At 42.0% G+C, this 20,537-nt stretch overlaps 1 long non-coding RNA gene across 1 annotated transcript in view; it reads left to right on the top strand.

The window, feature by feature from the left end:
* Positions 1-20,273, top strand: part of LOC138990399 (uncharacterized) — a 33,267-nt gene extending 12,994 nt beyond the window's left edge. The window contains exons 2-3 of the long non-coding RNA XR_011466472.1: positions 6,632-6,696; positions 20,245-20,273. This is a non-coding gene — a long non-coding RNA (uncharacterized lncRNA). The remainder of the gene's footprint in view (positions 1-6,631; positions 6,697-20,244) is intronic.
* Positions 20,274-20,537: the final 264 nt, after the last annotated feature.

Here is a 20,537-nt window from a genome sequence, read left to right as displayed (position 1 = left end):
ATGAGCTCTGTGGGCTCCTACCCAGGGTTAGGAAGTGACTCGTGCCTGTCACTGGCTACAGCACTGATACTGCTCTCAACGGGTCTTTCTGTTTGGTTGACTTAAAGGAGTCACCACCACCTGGTTCCATCTACTTATCACAGTCTCCCGCAGTAGTGATGCTTGTCCTGCCAGGTCCACTGCTGCTGGAAAAACCAGATCTTTGGGCACACTGAAGGCTCAGGACCCCATGGAACGAGAATTCCGAACAAAACATACTTGTGCCTTGAAACAGGAGCCATATTCTGTGTACCTGCCACAGACTTGTGTTTAGGAATGGCCACACTCAGAAGCTGCTACCAAATTTAAGTACGTATTTTAGAAGTTATCAAGCTTCCTTACAACTAGCAAAGCATTAATGTCTGGGGAAAAAATAATAGATGAGGAACAGTTTGGTAGAGGTTCTTCCATCAGGGCTGACTTGGTAGATGCTACAAAAGATTTGATTTCCAGATTTCTGGAAGAAAAGGAGAAATCTGAAAACAAAACCAAAGAAGTTTCACCTGATGGGGGGAGATCACTGAGCTGGAGTTGGTCAGCTGAAGTCTGATGACACATTCAGAAGTTAGTCAGTTTTCAGGTAGGTTTAATAGATCCTGCTCCAGATGCTGGGAAAGACTGGGGACAGGATGATAAGAGGGAGACAGAGGATGAAATGGTTAGATGGCATCACCAACTCAATGGACATGAGTTTGAGTAAACTCCGGGAGATAGTGAAGGACAGGGAAGCCTGGCATGCTGTGGTTCATGGTCACAAAGAGTCGAATACTACTGAGTGACTGAACAACAATTCCCTCATATGAGATGGTTGTGGCAAGATGAGTAATGATATATGTAAAAAGCAAAAGAAAGTCTAAACATGCAAGATTTCTGTCTTCTCCCCTAGACCGTGAGCTCCTAGATAAGAGGACCTTGTGTCTCTCTACCCAGGGTGCCTGCTGCATAGTGGGCTGGCAGTTGTATCAAATGACTGGATACGCTGATTATGAGCCAACAGGGTCCAAGAAAGAAAGCTGCCATTGGAGGTGCTGACTAGACCCCTTGTATCAACTGGGTCCTGGAGGGGACACCAGCTTAGAGCATGCAAGTGGGAAGTGGGCCCCTGAGAAGCTGTTGCTGCCTCTGACTGGAGAGAAAGGAAAATAGATTGGGAGATAGGAGAGCCTAAAAGATTCCTGTCTGGGTCTTTATTCAGACAGAAACTGGTGAGAAAAGGTCCCAGTTCTCAGACGCGAGTGAAGCGGGAAGTCAGGTGACATGGGTTAGGGTGTTCTGCTCAGCGTGGCTGAGTGTGATGGATGGCTTGGTGTGCTGTTTATCTAGTGCGGGCTGGTATTTCACCTCTGTTTTCATTAGACTGATGCTAAGGTAATAATTCTTTCCTCTGGCTGAAAAATCTGTCTTCAGCCATTTGTTGATCTTCTTGAACAGGCACTTCAGATGTCCAGAAGTTACCCTAAAGGAGGCTTTGAATGAAAACTTAAATAATGCCAGTTGGCATCCACGGAGCTCACAGCAAGGCTTCTGCTAGATTTGCTGTGGTTAGGAGGTGCAGAGTTACATCTGTGCAAAGAGAACCAGCCTCAGGAATGGCACAGAGAGACCACGCCTGTGGGAAACAAAGGGGAAACGGCACACTTTTTCCATTTGAACATTTCAAGCATTTCTGCAAATTAAATGAAGCCAGTGCCATCTTCCTGGGTTGTTTCCATGAAGCAGTGTGTTGTGGTGAGCGGTGCCCAAGACTGGGACTCAGAAATCTCCATGACTCTCCCTACGGGCAGATCTCATAATATCTCTGTGCCTCCATGTCTTCATTTTTCCAGCAAAGATAATAATAATATATGTGGTGGTTTGAATGGAAAGCCCTTGTCAAGAGAACTTAGCTTTTAGTTTTTCTCCCAGGCTAGTGGGAACAAGTTGAGCACAATGACAGAGGCGTGTGGCATTACTAAGTGGCAGCATGATAGCCCCACCCTCCTTCCAAACCCTTCCATGAAGAGCAGGAAGGGAAGAGGACAGGGTTGGTTCTGCAAGCCCTGGTTAAGGAAACTCTCTTCCCACGACTCACAGGGCAGTCCTGCGCAGTGTTGTGGGATTGTGAGCTGACCAGCCGGTGAGAGGACTTCTGCTCACAGAGCCCATGAAGTTGCTTCACCCAGAGTGGACCCACAGACACGTCTCAGCCCCTCATCTGTGTGTGTGTGTGTGTGTACCATGTATGTGCAGATGGGACAGCAGGACATATATCCTGATTTGTCCTTACCAGCCTGCTTTGTGCTTTTTGTGACAGAATGCATATAATAGCTCTCCCACTAACTCTTCAAGTGTTTGAGTTTGGACAATAAATTATATGACACCCCAAATACAACAGATTCATTTTTCTGTTGGCACCTTCTCAACCCTCAACAAATACCTCATGTCTATTGCCAATATCCCCTCTGTCCTCAGCTTAGTCATTTATGCTATACAAATAAAGATAAAGTTTTACTTTATAATTTTCACACAGCAATGTATATTCATCAATATCATTTTCAGGGCACTCATGACACGAGGGGAGACTCATTACAAAGAATTGTACTTTATAAAATGTGATGATTCTAATGAAGAAGGATTAGTGGGGATCAACTAACATAATTTTTTATAAAGTGCCAGTCAAATGGAAGCTACTATTATTAATAATTCTGAAATAATGACAACTAAAGAATTGTTTTATTCACTCATTCTTATTAAGCAATTACTCAAACATTAAACATTTGTATAATGTTTCGAGGCACTATGCTAGATACTGAAAATATGAAAATGAAAGACAATCTCTTCGAGCTCAAGGAAGTCATAGAAAACAAGGTAAAGAGACAAGGCAGTGATGACAGTCTGCTCGTGGTAGCATGGAACAGGAGCCCTTAATGCAGCGTCAGGCCGCCAGGCCGGAAGGGAAGGGGAGGAGGTGGTGGGGGAAGGCATTCGAGAGGCAGTGATACAGACTAGGTCTTTTTCTTTTTTTTAAGATTTTTTAAAATGTGGACCATTTTAAAAGTCTTTATTGAATTTGTCACAATATTGTTTCTGTCTTATGGTTTTATTTTTTTGTTTGTTTGGTTGGCTGGTTTTTTAGCCAAGAGGTATGTGGGAGCTTAGCTCCCCAACTGGGCATCAAACCCACATCCCCAGCATTGGAAGCCGAAGTCTTAACCACTGGACCACCAGGGAAGACCCTGGAATGGATCTTAAAGGATGCATAGGAGTTAGCCAACGGAGGAAGATGTGAAAAACGTTCTCTTTCAGATCGTTTCTAATATTAGAAAACAAGAAAAACAGGGAATTCCCTGGCCAGTCCATTGGTTAGGATTCCATTCTTTCACTGCTGGAACCCTGGGTTCATTTCCTGGTTGGTGAACTAAGCTCCTGAAAACCGTGAGACAGTGCCAAAAAAAAAAAAGAGAAAGAAAGAAAAGAGAAAAAAGACAAATTCAGAAGTCAGGAAACATTCTGATGTGTTCCTGTTGATTTTAAAGGAAGCTGTTTCTATTAGTGGAGGCTTCTTGGGAACTCTGTGAATAAACTTTCCTAATCAGGAGACTCTTAAAAAGCTAGACTCCTACTGAAGCACTTTCAATAGAGAGTTGTCACCCATACGTGAAATTGTAAATTTTCTAGTAACCATGTTATAAACATAAAAAGAAACAGGTGAAATTAACTTTAATAAGTTGTTCTTAACCCCGTACACCCAAAATATTATCATTTCCACAGGGAGTCAATATAAAAAATGAGATGTTTTGCTATCTTGTTTTTACCCGGAGAAGGAAATGGCAACCCACTCCAGTGTTCTTGACTGGAAAATCCCGTGGACGGAGGGCCCTGGTAGGCTACAGTCCATGGGGTCGCAAAGAGTCAGACATGATTGAACGACTTCACTTTAGCTCTTCACTTGTTTCACATTAAGATTTTTAAAATCTTAGTTTTTAAAGTAAGTGATTGCCTCAGAGATTGTCTGAGGCCAACGTTGTCTGAGTTGGGAGGATGAGGAGGGAACGGAATGGGGTATGCTTTGGGAGTGGCGAACATGTTCTATATCTTGATTTTTATTTATTTATTTATAAACTTATTGAACTGCGAGTTCAATTAATGCATTTTATTGGGCATATGCTGTATCTCAATAAGGTTGATTAAAAACAAACAAAAAAAGATGTTGACATTCAGCCCGGGACTTCCCTGGTAGTCTAGTGGTTAAGAATCTGCCTGCCAAAGCGGGAGACACAGCTTCGACCACAGTTCTGGGGCATCACTGCCATGGGGCCGCTAAGCCCTTGAGCCACAGCTACGGAAGCCTGCACACCTAGAGGCCCTGCTCCTTGACAAGAGAAACCACCGCAATGAGAAGCCTGCACACAGCAACAAAGAGTAGTCCCTGCTCACCTCAGCTGGAGAAAGCCAGCATGCAGCAACAAAGACCCAGTGAGGCCAAAAATAAAATAAATAATTTAAAAAATTCCAGTCTGTATTTTTCTCTCGGAGAACATTTCAGTTCGTAGTAGGCACAAGTGACTGGTGGCTCCCACACCGAACAGTGCAGCTTCACGCTATCTAATCTCACTGCGGTCACAACTGAAAATGAAACCAGAGTGTCCTGGCTGGGTTTATTCATGACTGTCTATTCCCTCACCTACATAAATAACACACACTTCTTGAAGAAGGGAGAAACAAAGTTTCTACAGAGATCTATATTCTGTCCTAGGTTATTTCTCTTATACTTGACAGTCAGCAGTTTATGACAGGTCTCTGTTCCTCATAAGCAAACTATCCATACAGTCTCTGAAATATAAGTGTTTTAGTTGTGGGGAGAGCCAAAACTCTGGTTATACGCTCCAAAACTCTGGTTATACACTACCACGAGGGCTGGTTTGTATCTATGAGATAATTCAGAACCAATTATTCCATCACAAACGATGTCATCAGGGCAAACCTTAACACTTGCTGTCACTCATGCTAACTTCTTTCTTATTGAAACAGCCTATTTGTATACAGTAGCTTATCATTTTGTGAATCAAAACAGAAGAATGATATTAGGAAGAAAGTCCTGTTAACAACTCACTGTTGGGCAAGTGAGCCGTCTCAGGCTCTGAATTCCTCTGTCTCTGCGATGATGATAACAACTTGGGCCTCGAGGTCTTAGCACCCTGAAGACATGGACAAACACTTCTCATCTTTCTGATTCTTGGTTTAGCACAGAGCTAGTAATTACAAAAGATTTCTTCAATCTCTGAAAGTGTTCATGAGCTATAGGGCCATCCGGTGAGTCACTTTTTCTCCTTTCTCTTTAGTGGGTCACTCACAGCTTGTGACAAAAACACTGCTAATTGCATAGCTGGTGCCAGGGGCACTGTGGAGTCGCTGAGGAAGTCGCTGTTAGCTACTGATTATTCTCCAGAGAGGCTGCATGCCATCCTGCAAGAATGCAGGCTGATGCCTTGAAGTTCTTCCACCGACAAGGTGCACAGCCTGGGGCCAACTATTTTAACTGCAGCCTTCTCAGCTGTGAAAAATGAGAACAGCGATCCTCACGATTTTAGAAGAGAGTTGTGTTTATTAATTAGTCTGTATTTCAAAGTGCTTCACAACTGGAAAGTTTCACGATTGCATAAAGGAAGATTCCCTTTCATTTTATCCCCCATCACATTAGGATGAAAAGAAACTGTGCTCACTGAGGCTGTGAGAAAAATGGAGGGGATTCAGGCAAAAAAGCTAACAAACCTGACTTCCGAAGGTAGTGGCTCATTTCCCTGACTGTAAGATGACACCCATTAAAGGGAACTTTTGTAAATTAGGTATCTCAAAGGGCAGCCAAACCTGCTCTCTGAAGAACTGCTTTTCTTTTAGACTTAATTTTTATGATCCCTTCAAGAAAAAAAAAAAAGAGAATGAGCCAAATCACACAGTGATGGGTATTTGAAAAGCAAAGCTTCCCCTTCTTCCTAGGAACTGACATAGACTTTATCATATTTTATTTCTTGAGAAATACAACCTAGACCTGCTTGTATCTCCACCATTAGATCCTCAGACCTCCTTGTCCTTTTCCTAGCTTATAATAGAAAGCAGGCCCACCAAAATTTTCCTAAGTGCTCCATTATCACCAGAATATCAGTTGATTCAAAAAAAAAAAAGAATTTGTTCCTTGTTCTTCTTGTAGCTAACTGTCCACTCATTTTTCATCTCCTTCTATGCTATAAAAATGTAGTTGCCTGACTGAAACTGGTCTTGCTGGTGTCCTTTGCATCTAGCTGGGGTTGCGTGATAAGTTCTCCCCAGTGAAAAGTCAGAAAAATGGGATTTCTAAGATGTGAGTGTGCATCTTTGCTCTCTCTGAGGGCTGGAAGAGATTCTGAAGACCTCGGGCAAGTCTGAACCTCAAGACAGAAACCTGAATCCTGTGTCCTGCAGCTAAGGGACATCTGTTTGGATTGTTATCTGAGTGAGAAATAAACTTCTAGTGTGTTAAGTCAATTTTTTTGAAGTTTATTGTTATAGCAGCTAATAGTACCCTAACACATACATTTGTCAAAGCTGACACTCTTCCCCAAATTTCCCATTATAGTTGTCTTCTCCATGCCAGACCACGAAACTCCTTCAGGACTTTCATGACATTCAGGATAGTATGAGGTAAGATATTTAATAAACGCATGTGGAATAGAGGGAGGGAGGGAAGAAGGAAGAAAAGAAGGAAGGGAGGGAGGGAGGAGAGATTGAATTCATGTGAATGCATTTAAAGTGACTTGGTTATTTTCTTTGAAGCTTTCAAGCTCAGCATGGCCACCACCCCATTAAGTGGTAAAGGTGGGAAATATTTCTCCTTTCTATATGGTCTTCTAAAGGATGGACACAGAGCCATGAGAGAAATCACTGACCAGAGAAAAGCAATCCCTTAGAGAAAGCAATCCAAATATCATCTCCCTCAAGAGCTGGGCCACCGCCAGCATCTCCATCAGCAACTTGGAAGAGTTGTCTGTCTTCCCGACACAATAAAACTGGAGACATGAGCACATAGAGCTCTCGCCAGCACAATTACATGAAGCCAGAGCACATTATCACTTCTAGCTTGCAGGATTTATGACCAACTATGATGGAAAATAAAGACAGAGATATTTTACTTGTCTAAATTCATCACTCACAAAAGGCAATACATTTTAATCAGAGAGAATTTGTATAAATGGTGCTTTTTCTAATGAAAACCCTCACAAACAGAGCAGAAATAGATGTTGGCATCTTAGAAAGAAAAAGGAAAATGAAAAAGATGGCCACTTTGCTCCTGGTCAGAAAATATGCAGTTGATAGCCTTTATTATTGAAAAACTTCCAAATGCATTGAGGCAAGCAAGGCTATTTTGGTGGTTTCCTGGGTTTGGGAAATGGCTTTTAACTTGAGTGGAACAGGGAGCAGGTTTGTATACCCTTTTGGTGTCTGCTGATCCAAGTATTGTGTGTCTGGGCATGCTCAGTCATGTCTGACTATTTTCAACCCCATGGACTGCAGCCCACCAAGCTCCTCTGTCCATGGGATTTTAGAATACTGGAGTGGATTGCCATTTGCTACTCCAGGGGATCTTCGTTTCTTGTGTCTCCTGCACTGGCAGGCAGATTCTTTACCACTGTGCCACCTGGGAAGCCAAGTATTAAGTGGTGAAGCTAAAATCACTCTACTTGTAAGAAGCCTGTGATTTCTGTTTGCTGAGAGGACGTTACTTCCTGTGGCAGTCCCCCTGCCAGAAACCCCCTTGGAGCCGGGCTCTTCCAGCAGCAGACCATTTCTAGGCTTATGCTCATTAGCTGCTCATTAGTTGTCTCCACTCTGGGATGCCTACCCTGGGAGCGCAGGGTCTGCAGTGTTCCTGGCCCAGTGTTGGTAGGTGGTGAAAGCTCAGAAAATATTGAAGAGTTCTGACTAGGCTGTGACTTTACATAATTAAATGTTCTTCTTTACACAGACCATTTGTTTTCACCATCAGTTCGCTCATGTTGTTTTTGTTGTTCAGTCACTCAGCTGTGTCCAACTCTTTGCAACCCTATGGAGTGCAGCATGCCAGGCTTTCCTGTCCTTCACCATCTCCCAGAGCTTGCTCAAACTCATGTCCATTGAGTCCGTGATGCCATTCAACCATCTCATCCTCTGTTGTCCCCTTCTCCTCCTGCCCCCAATCTTTTCCAGCATCAGGGAAAAGACTCATCTTTTCCAGTGAGTCACTTGAAGACAACGAAAAGGTAGACCAGGTGGTTGTTGTCTAATGTTTTAAAATTTTCATCATTGAAATACATGCTGGTTGAAACCACTATTTGTGGGAGCCAAAATTATAGCCTCTAAATTTCTGCAAGATGGAAAAGATTGAGAAAAAATGTAAAGTGTTATATAACCCTTCAAGTGCAGAATATGTCCCTATATTCTGTTGATGTTTGGTGCGGCACCCGAAACCGTGAAGGCAAGTTTGTTTCCAGAACACCTGAAACAGAGACTGCTTTTTTATGATGTTTGCCTCTCATGGTCAAGTTTACATTAGGGAGCTATATTTTCCTTATATTTATTTTAAAATTATTTGGGTTTTCCAATAAAATAACATTTTCATTTTTTTTCCCTCTTCTCAGATGAACACATTTATTGTTTTTATCCAAGAACATGGGGCTGTGGTTAGTGGTTGGGATGCCCTGAAGTGGTATACTTGGAAAGGATATGTTGTTTGCATTTAACAAATTACTTAGTCGGCTGAATATCTAGTGACTAAAATAATAACAGTTCATCAAAACACAGTTATCCCAGATATCCTTTCAAGAGCGTCAATCAGATGTCCTAAATTCCAAGAAAAGAGTGAGAATTGTGAGGAGGGGGAGACCAGAGGGACAAACCGTGTTTGGAAGCAGGAAGTAAATCAAGGAACTAAGGATTTGAAATAAAACAAAGGGGGAATACATGAATCTTCTCCTCTGAAGTCATCCAGTTTGAACCTAACCCAGGTTAGGGGGAGTAAAATCATTATCTGATGTTCTGAGGCCACTTCAAAAATGCATTGGTACTTTCAACCAGGCTAGAATCAACATTGAAAAACCACCAGCACCTCTGACTTGGGCTGCAAGGCCCAGCTCTGGGCTCATATCTACCTGGAAGGGCCCAGTGCCACTTAGTCAGGATGAGGGTCAGGGCAAGGGCAGAGCAGCCTGCTCACTCAAGCTGGCCTCAAGGGGAGGCTGGTGGTGTCCAACCCTGGGCTACTCGTTCAACTCCTCTCTGGAGCAATAAACAGGAAAGTGGCAGGAGGCTAGGCTCCTTTAAGTCAGGTGCTCTTAATCCTCTAAGGCGACTGGAGATTTATTTTTTAATTCAATAATAACTTAGAGTACATGTATAGACATACTCACGCATATACATACACATATATGTATATACACACACACATATGTATGACTATATAATTATGGGTGTACATATATGTATGCATATGTGTATATATATGGGCTTCCCTGGTGGCTCAGATGGTAAAGAATCTGCCCGTAATGCAGTGATCTGGGTTTGATCTCTGGGTCAGGAAGATACCCTGGAAACGGGAATGGCAACCCACTGCAGTATTCTTGCCTGGAGAATTCCAGGAACAGAGGAGCCTGGTGGGCTACAGTCCATGGGTCATACATTCATGATTGGTATTTACATAAAAGTGAATGTAAAACATGCTAAACTTCAGATTGTAAAGCGGTTGTACAACTCCATGAATACACCAAAACTGTTAAATTGTACATTTTAAATGGGTAAGTTTTATATGTGAATTATATCTCAATAAAAATGGTTCTTAAAAATGAATGTATTTATCCCTCTATTTTTCTAAAAACAGCATACACTGGGTTTTGTTATTGTTATTGACTTCCTCCTATGCTTTTAACTTCTTCAAGTCTTAGTAGTCATAGCATACACTCCAAGATTGCTGAATTGTTGATTAATGAATGATCTAGTTTTAGAGCTTCCAGGCCACATTGTCCATGTTATGGGGTCAGTGAGAAAAATTATGCCAAAGAAATAAAATCCATCCAAAGTGCTGCCCTTCCTGTGCTCCTGCCCCTCTCCCCGCACCTTCTGGCTTCCCATCATTCTCTGAGGGTGGACGCTTATTGTCTTTCAGGCATCATCATTTTAAAGATGACACTTTGGATTATACCTTCTACTTCTAACAGTCTATGATGTGGATGAGACTGGCAGAAACAGTTGTAAATGTAAGAATTGGTGGTTATTTTTTTTTAACCTGTCTTCAAAGCCAGTTCATATGCAAAAATTCAGCCTTACAATGTCTTGTGATATCTAATTGCAGTTGTTTTATAGATGATAAAATCTTATAGGGGGTTTATATTAGTCAGTTTCATAGGAGATATACATTTCTTTTTTCCTTTGATGGTTGGTAAATCAAGTGAATAGCATAGGGCGGTGCTTCCCAAACTGTTGTAAAAGATAAAATTTTATAAAATCTCCAAGAGTTTGCTAACTTTCATAAAAATCAATAAAAAATAAATTACCAGTTTAGACTACAAAATACAAGCCCCCTTTTTGTTTATTTCATCTGGGGGGGTTTAATTTTCAAATTACACCTCTCCCTACTCTCCCTTCTGTGAAGTGAAATTGTTAGTCACTCAGTCATGTCTGACTCTTTGCGACCCCATGGACTTGTGACCCCAAACTCTCCAGACTTGTCTATCCATGGAATTCTCCAGGCAAGAATACTGGAGTGGGTTGCCATTCCTTTCTCCCGGGCATGTTCCCAACCCAGGGATTGAACCTATGTCTCCTGCATCGCAGGCAGATTCTTTACCAGCTGAGACACCAGGGAAGTCTGCCTTCTCTATCTGCTTGCAAACTCCAGTGGCTCCTTCCACCACCCCCTCACCAGTCCTCTCAGATACTCCCTGCCTGCCTGATCCCCCACCTGCAACTCCCACCAGGTCACTCCCATTCAGAAAAACACCTCCAAGCACCGGCCTTCCAACCACCCTCAAGGCCCTGTCTCTTGCCCTCCATTTTGAATATTAAATTATTGAGTAGACATTAAGCTGCATTTCAATAAATAGTATCAAAACAAACATGGCATAGAAAAAAATTTGAATTTTTAAAAACTAAATATTATAGGTTGTTCACTGAAAATATCTATAAAGGTGAATAATAGAGAAAACTACTGCTACACTCAGAATTTTTATAACTCTGCCATCATAACATGAAATAAGTGGAATAAATCCCCATACTAAATACCTATATTCATGCTTTTAATGAACAATTTGTATATCAGTATTTAATTTCAATGTGATGGATGAGTTTGCTTCTTGCTTTGCAACTTACCTAATCTAGGATAGATTGATGACAATAATACTCATAAGGGAAAATGTGTATCAAAACTCTTTCTATGTTTCAGTAATACTTAAAAGAGAGAAACCTGTCTTGTAGAGATGTGTCCATAGTAACAAGGACAAAATAGGATATTGGTTTTTAATTTTTTTCTAAAATGAAGCAAGTGATACTCTATTTGCAAAATTTCTCAATTTTCAGTATCAGTAACCAGTTCCAACTACTTATTCTGTAAAGTTATAGTTAAATTTAAATTAATTGTTTATGAAAGACAAGGTTTCTGTCTTTAAAACTTCTGGGTTACAATTGACTAATTAACCTTAAAATATCACATGCTTAACATGGTCCTACTGCTCATTTTATAGACTTTCCTCACAAGTTCAATACTCCTTGATCTGATCTGTATGATATTCAGTGAAATGAATTCATTGACCATGCATTTGGAAGTCAAGGCAATGTCAAGTTGCTAAAAACATTTGTATCCACTTACTCTCAATTTCTGTACATATCTCACTGTGGACTAGTAATAGTTGATAGACCAGCACTGGGCCCATGGAGCACACTTAGTAGCACCGCCATGTAGATACAGCATTCCTTTGCTTCATCAAAGCAATTGAAGTCATCGCTCATGATGAACTCAAGCATAAGATGGATGCTTATATTCAAAAAGCTGAGATTTTATGATCCCATGGATTAATGTTAACCTAAATGGAAGATTCAGAAAAACTGCTAATGAGTTCTTCATTTGTATATTTTCTCTTCAGTAATTTTACCAGTGACTTAGATGAAGGTGTGAAATTATACTCATCAGATTCAAAAAATTGTTTATATTTATGAAATACTTGGTATGACCCACACACTGGACTAATTATTTTACATTGATTGTTTCACTTAATCTTTAGAGTGATAATTCTGTGATATAGGTACTGTAATTATCCCTGATTTAGAGATGGGAAAAGTTAAGTAACTTCTCAAAGTTTGCACAGCTCCTTCATGGTGGAGCTAGGATTTGAGTTCAGGCCACCTGACTCGACATCCAAATCTCTGAACCACCTAACTGGCCACCAAAACTGGCCAGAATTGGCACAATTATATGTGATGGATTCAGGAGACTTAAAAATATTCTCTAGGCAAAATTGCTGGGCAAAAATCAATACTGTGAAACTTAAGAGGAATCAGTCAACACAAGTCAATTACACAAAAGCTGGCGGAGGAAAGCCTGGCGTGTCAGAGTCCCTTGGGATTATCTCATATCCTGCCAGCTTCACCTCGGTTACCAACCACCACAGCAGCATGTGTCCAAAGGCCACTTCTGCTGACAGCACCTCATTTAAAGAGCTTGAACCATGCCTGGAGAAGACTGTTCAGGATACAGGTTATAGCAACTGGAGTAATCCCTAGCCAACCAGAGATGAGAGCTGATGGATAAATGTTTTGCTGTCAATACTTTTTATTGAAAGCAACTCTGACAAGCATTCTACAGCCTCCAGTGGTCCTCGTAAAGTCCAGTCCCAGTTGCCTGCTGCAGGAACCAGCTTCACAAGGCCCCTGTGATTGGTTGTTCCTCCCTCTTCATTCCATGCTCCCTGGTCCACCCCTGATTCCCAACATCACCTCCAAAGACACCACCTGTAGGCATGTTCTTTTCTCAGATTCTGCATTGGGATGCAGTCTTAGTTTGGGCAGCTATTTTAAAAATACCATAGACTGGGTAGATTAAACAACAGCCATCTATTTGTCATAGTCCTGGAGGCCAGGAAGTCCAAAATCAAGGTACTTGCAGATTTGGTGTCTGGTGAGAGCCCACTTCCTAGTTCACAGAGGATTGATTTCTCTTAGTATCCTCACAGGGTGGAAGGGAGGTGAGCTCTCTCTGGAGCCTCTTGCATAAGGGCATGAATCCATTCATGAGGGCACCACCCTCATGATCTAATCACCCCAAAGGCCCACCCTCCTAATGCCACCGCATTGGGGATTATGTTTAATTTAGAGTTTGAGGAGAAACAGAGTCTATTGTACCAGGTGAACACATTAGCCTGGCAGTGAATTGTGTTTTGGCTGAAGATAGGAATGTAATATGACAGAAGGAAAGAAGGAGAGAGGAAAGGAGAAAGGAGGAGAGAGAGAGAGAAAAGAAGAAAATTGGGGAAAAGAGAGAAACAGAGAGAAACTGGTATACCATCTGAAGACCTGTAAGATTTCAGTTGGCAACATCACCTTGCAGTTTTCAGCATTCATAGAGAATCAGTACATCTCATGTTAGGGCCCTTTGAGTCATTGTTGTGGGTACCAGAAGGGTCTGATAGACACACAGCCCCCAACACACACACCATCATGAGCTACAATTTGGTCCCCTTTGCAATGCTGCTCTCCAGCTCTGTGCTCAGCCCTCTGCAGCCTTCCCAAAGGCAGAGTGCCCACAGCCGTCAAACGATGCTCAGCTGGGCACTCCCAGATTGTCACATGGGATCCTCTTTCCTTTGTTTGTCTTGTTTGGTTGCTTTTACTTATTGGGCTTTTTACGAACGCCTCCTATGCTGCAGCATCCTTGAAAAAAAAAAAAAAGGCCTGCCACAAAAGGCAATGGGAATAACAATAAAGCCTTGGGTTTTATATAGCACCTCTTTTCTTCAATGCTTAAGGTGCCTTCACATCTATAATATCTTCCTGACATCCCTAAGTGGGCCAAAGCAGACAGCACATGGGTTAGGATCTAACCTGTCAGGTTCCCAGTGCTCCTAGTAGAAAGCTTAAGAGATACTTGACCGAGTCCTGAGTGCGTGCATGCTAGGTTGCTTCAGTTGTGTCTGACTCTGTGCCACGCTTTGGACCATAGTCTGCCAGGCTCCTCTGTCCGTGGAATTCTCCAGGCAAGAATACTGGAGTGGGTTGTCATGCCCTCCTCCAGGGGACCTTCCCAACCCAGGGATCAAACCCACATTTCTAATGTCTTCTGCATTGGGATGCAGGTTCTTTACCACTGGGCTTCCCTTGTGGCTCAGCTGGTAAAGAATCTGCCTGCAAGGCAGGAGACCTGGGTTCAATCCCTGAGTTGGGATCCCTTGGATGTAGGGAAAGGCTACCCGCTCCAGCATTTTCTCCTGGAGAATTCCATAGACTGTATAGTCCATGGTGTCGCAAAGAGTTGAACAGGACTGAGGGACTTTCATTTTCATTTTTCTTTACCACTAGCGCTGCCTGGGAAGCCCTGACTGAGTCATAGGCATTTCCAAAATCTTGCAGCCTCTAAACTAAGAGATCATTTAGCTAATTGTTTTCTTCCCTGGTGGCTCAGAGGGTAAAACCTCTGCCTGCAAAGTGGGAGACCCAGGTTCAATCCCTGGGTTGGGAAGATCCCCTGGAGAAGGAAATGGCAACCCACTTCTGTACTCTTGCCTGAAAAATCCCAAGCATGGAGGAGCCTGGGAGGCTACATACAGTCCATGGGGTCCCAAAGAATTGGACATGACTGAGCAACTTCACTTTCACTTTCTTCCTTTTGGGTTCTTTCCAAAGTTAATTACCAACCTTTGTTCTGGCTATGAGATCTTCAAGACTATGTTCTTTATAAACATATGCTAGTTTATTAGTTAAGTTTAAATATTTACAAAATCTTCTAATCTAGTAGTTTGTCTTCTCTGATGACGGTTGTCTGTATCTCTTTAAAAAAGGAGACATAGAGATATCCAGCCTTAGTGCCCAAAGCTTGCAGAAAATGGAAGAGCTTTTACCTCCCCTGATTTTATCTTCTGGGCTTTAGCTTTAATTAGAGACTGTGTGAGCAGGACAGGTTGGAGTAGTGTGAAACACGTAAATTACCATGGTATTAAAGAGGGTCACTGTATCAAAGATGAGGAGAGCCAAATGTGTAAGCTTAAATAACAACCACATGTTTTTCCACATTGATAGCCTTGTGGTGTCCAAAAAATGAAAAACTGTTTTCAAGGTACCCCTGAATGATCTGTTCCTGCCCAGGTCTATCCAGGGTACCTTGACCATGTCTACAGACTACACCACTCACCAAGAATCTGAGCCATTTGTCTGAATCTGAAATTATTCTGCCATAAATGCTTAGAGAAGACCCACATGTATGTTCACATGAGAAAAGAGAATGGTCCACAGCTTCACTGCTGTGTTTCTTAGCTAAAGGTCTTTAGATAAATTCCAAGGTAATAAATCATCACATGTGCCAGAAGAGGATATTTCTGATAATTAGATCTATCTATATGACCCTAATGTACACTGCCATATAATAACAATAATACTAATGGACACTTGACATTTGGGTACCATTGTGCAAGTTTCAAAACACTTTCCCACTTACAATAAACATACCAGTAGAGGTAACTTGGGCTGACCCCAATCCTAACCCTATTAAGGTGGTATGGTATATGAAGGTTCTTTCTCAAGAATGTAAGAGGAAATAAACAGATCAAAAGAGGGTTAGCAGTAAAAGTTTGGGGGGAAAAGGTGCTGAGCATATTATTTGATTGGGGGTTGAGGGCATGAAGAGTCATAGAAGACCAAACTGAAAGTTACAAATAGTAAAAAAAAAAAAAAAGAAAGAATAAACAGAAGGAAGTACAGAAAATATGTAATGTACATAAATCTTTATAGTACAGTGCCTTCATCTGAATAAAGTAAATGTGTAAATTGGCAAATATATGACAATGATGCATGCTTTGCCAAAAACAATCAAATTCAAAATTTGCTCTAAAAACTGAGCTGGCCAAATAAAACACATTTTTCTGGGTCACCATTTACCAAATCCTGGAGGATGAGGAAGAAAGAGCCTGTCAGTGTGGAGAGGCAGTGAGGGGCCAGGAGGGCAGGGAGGCCCCAGAGAACAGACGCTGTGCGGTGATGACCATGTCGCTTGTGTGTGAGAGACAGAGCAGAGGACTGGCTGGAACAGACCCTCCAGGGCCCTCCATCCGCCACCCCGGGACTCTGCTTTCCCCCTGCCAATTCCAGCCCATGTGGGATCTGACAGTAAATGCCTTTCCTGATAAGGAGTGAGAGTTTTCTTACTCTCACAAAGTAACAGCCAAAAGAGTCAGAACAGCCAAACAGACACCCTTCATATGGCTTTTCGGATTTTCACAAAACCCTACACAGGAGAGGAGTGGAGGTTGGGGCTCATGGGGTCTAGTGCTGCTTTTAGTAAACCCTGCCTCCTTTACCTTCCGAATAAGGTAAAGAGACAAGGGTACATGCGCCCTCCTGGTGCAGCAGACATTTCAACCCGCTTGATTCACAGAGGCCACACAATGATCTCTTTTCTGCCCCTTAGAGAAAAGGGGCTCCATAGAGAGGAATCGATGGTAGTCTTGCCAGTGCTGGGAGGGTTATCCCCTCAAATTGATCCAATTATATCTTCCAAAAGATGATGCAGAGGGACTTCTCTGGTGGTCCAGTGTTCAAGACTCCATGTCTTCCAGTGCAGGAGGTGAGGGTTCTATTCCTGGTCAGGGAACTAAGATCCTACCTGTCACACGATGCAAAAAAAAAAAAAAAGCAAAAAACTACACAGAGGATCTGGAACACCTAAGTATGTCATCATGTGAAGAATATAAAGTAAATATGTGAAGTAATACAGCCATACTTAAATAGCACTAATAAACTGTTAGGCTTAGCAGGAAATGGAAAATAGCTAACGGAATAATGCAGAGTTTGTTTATTTGTGGAGTGGACGGCCATCATCCATCATGTTCCCAGGTCCCCTACCAATGGCAGCAGCTAATAGGCTTGCTTGGGGTGATGAGGTGAGCCCAGGAAACCACTCTTTCTGAATTCTAAGGGAAGTGCAGTTGTCAGCCACACAAGGGAACTTTGTAGAAGAACCTGTGATGCAGTAGAATACGGTGGTGGTTAGGGTCATGGCATTTGGAGGTGGTCAGTGTTATATCTGTGAATATGGATTTTTGGAGCAGCAGAGGGCACCTGACCCAAAGGAGAGATTAGTCCATAGGCTAGCACCCAACCTATTGTATATGTAGCCTTGAAAGTTTACCTAGCCTGGCTAAATCTCAGTTTTCTCTCTCATAAAATGAAAAAATAATACCTAACTCAAAAAGCTACTGCAAGTACCACATGAGATCTGGAAAGTGATATGCCTCAGACTTAGAACACACTCAACAATCCTTAGTCACCGTTAACCTTTAGCCAAAGCAGTGGCCACAGAGCCCAGAGGCCAAGATTCCATATCTTTAAGGCCAAACTAGGAGGGCAAGTTTTCCCAGGCTTCTCTTCACCCTCAGAGTGAACAGGAGGAAGTCCATTTAATCTCAGGTGAGCAGACCACCATACCAGCAACGATTCACTTACTCATTCAAGAGACAAAATTCACTCTTGGATTAAAGAGGAGGACAAAAATAACTATATCAGAAATGATCAAAATCTGGTTTGTAGGATATAATTTTATTTCATAACAAAAATTGGAGAAAGTAAATTGCCTTTCTATTTGACTATGAAGGAAAAAAAATAGCACAATCCCTTGCTGTTGACATAAGGCAAGGTAATAACACGCACTGGCAACCTTGCATCCACGTACACGTCGGTGTAGGTCGAGGCTGATAGTGCTGCCAGGATATCGATGTGGCCCTCGTGAGGCTGGTACTGAGGCCCATCCTGAAGGATGCCCTCCTGCTCCCCGCGCTCCCATCCTTCCTGGAGCAATGTGACCTCGGGGCAGATGAAAGCCTGAAGACTACTGAGACGGCAACCTAGTTCTGTCATGATTTTCAAGTCTAAGGCTTCAGAAGAAAGGAACTGTATCTCATGTAGGCTCTCTAGGTTGTATTTATAGGCATCAATGATCAAATTAAAGAACTCCTGGAAATAAAAATGCATAGTTATTCACTGCAATAGCTTTAGTATCCAGCAGTCATTTTCTTTCTTTGAAGTGCTATGTGAACTTGAGTTATGTATTCAAACAGTCCAAGGTCAGTTTGAGGGATAGGCTTTTTCACCTTGCTCATGGTAAGTGATTAAGTGAGGCAGAGAAACGACGAGAAATGTGGGATTCCATCACCTTTCCCTCCACACTCACTCTCCTCCCTGGTCCACGGCCAAACTCATCACTCCATGAGGTCGTGGAGGCAGGCAAATCTGAAAGGCCAGGCTAGGGGAGAGATTGGGCATCTATGGACCTCACTGGAGGCCACTTCCTTTCAGCCCAGCCTGTCTGTCTTCTCCATACTCTTGGAGTCACTGCTCCAGCACCCACAGGAAAGCCTGGCTAATCACTGAGTATAACAGGGGCTGAAGACGTTCCCCCTTCTCACTGACACGAACAGCAAATGATTCTGCCAGGAGGTAATATATCTAATGCCACATTATTCCATGATGCCGAGTGTTGGGGCTCAGATACTGCATTCTAACACACACAGCAAAACACACGGACACTAAAATAAACGCTTTTAATAAATGAAAATACTTCTGAGCCAAGTGAGAGCTGTCAGCTGCTTATGAAGACTCCTTGGTCACTAGGGCTGCCCATTACAGATCAAACCATTTAGAAACATTAGAACCACAAAAAGGATGGGATTCTCAGACTCATCTACAGAATGGCTTTTTGGTTCACTCTGCAGAATATTTTTTCCCTATTTGTAATAAATGAGTTTAAACTAGAATCAAATTTTGATACTTAAAAAAAATCAGCCAGTACAATTGATAGCACCGGTTAAAAGAATGAAACACTTTTGCATGGAAACAATGATTCATGAACTGCGGTTCCCTACAGGAGATGAAACCGTTTGGGCTTTCCTCAGAGATGCTTATATTACTGGCAATGTTTTTTTTCTATTTTTTTTTTAAACTTCATTATATAGAGAAAATTCCAACCTTCAATTTTTCTTCTTGAGAGGGTTCAGTGGTTGCTTTGGTATATGTGTGTCTCTTGGTTAGTGTGTGTGTGTGTGTTCATGGGCACACACATGAGTGTGTTTCATAAAATTAGATTCTAGCAAAGGGAAAGCGCATTTATGCAAAAGCAATTCATCAACCACTTCTGTGCTCAGAATTCACGGAGGTAATTTAGATACTTTAATGGCAAGGTAGTTGAGGTAGGTAGGAGGCGATGTCCCCTCCCCCATCCTACAGCTATGGTAATAGAAAACGTGTGCTCTAAATGAATCTTTTCAGGAAAGTAATTCTCGTTTTAATTATTTATCCACTACCAAATATAAAATATAATTACACAGCCAATGTCCATGGGAGCAAAATCTATGGCACAGAATAGAGTAGAAGAGTGCTCTGCTTTGAGAAATTTTCCATTTAGAAAAGAAGATATAAAACAAATAAGATTAGCCAAATGCAGCTTTTAGGGCTAATCTGATTTTCATAATGTTAATGTTTAGTAAGAGCCCACCGCGTGCTCAAATACAATGGCTCCAGAATTTGCAGTGTTTTTACTATGGCCTCGACCTTTATGATGTCAGACATATATTACTTCTCTGCTATAATTTACTATTGACATCATGGATTAAATTTGTTGTTTCAGCTAATGTAACTGAGCAAGCAAGGTAGATTGTGAAACCGAAGCCTGCTACTGAAATACGAGGGTTGTCAAGTATAAATTTACAAAAGATATTCAGACTGGGTGTGGAAGACAAAAATAAATGGACAAAGAAGCTGTTTTTGACAGACTGCAAGGGGCTAGAGACTTCAACTTGAACATTGTAAATCCAAATGTCACGAAACACTGCTGCAGAGTGAGAGATGTGTCTAGTCCTCAGGAATATAAATGGTGATGGGAAACCAAACTTTCAAGATGCTGTGTGTTTTTGAAAAGTATATCCCAGCTGCCTCCTTACCAACTCTTCCTGCCCTCTCCCCCTACCCCAGCTTGCAAATCACTGCAAGACCCCACCCCAGAACCTGTAATGACCACAAAGCCAGGGTTCCCCAAGATACCATATGGACAAGAAACCAAGGTATGTCAAGAAATATTTTAAGCTGTATTTTTTTTTTTTTTTTTGAAGAAAAATAAATGACCTCAATGACTGTATTCCCCGGACGTGAGCCATGACCAGTTTTCAAGTCCCATAAAATAATGTTTTTAATACCAAAGTGCAAGTTGCTTAGAAGGGGATATTGTAACCACTGAAACACGTAAGGTGCTCACATCACTCAGCACA

This window comes from Bos mutus, chromosome 2, assembly GCF_027580195.1.
Source record: "Bos mutus isolate GX-2022 chromosome 2, NWIPB_WYAK_1.1, whole genome shotgun sequence".
NCBI lineage: Eukaryota > Metazoa > Chordata > Mammalia > Artiodactyla > Bovidae > Bos > Bos mutus.
Note: the sequence above shows the minus strand (reverse complement) of the source record. Positions and strands in the feature narration are given on the sequence as shown.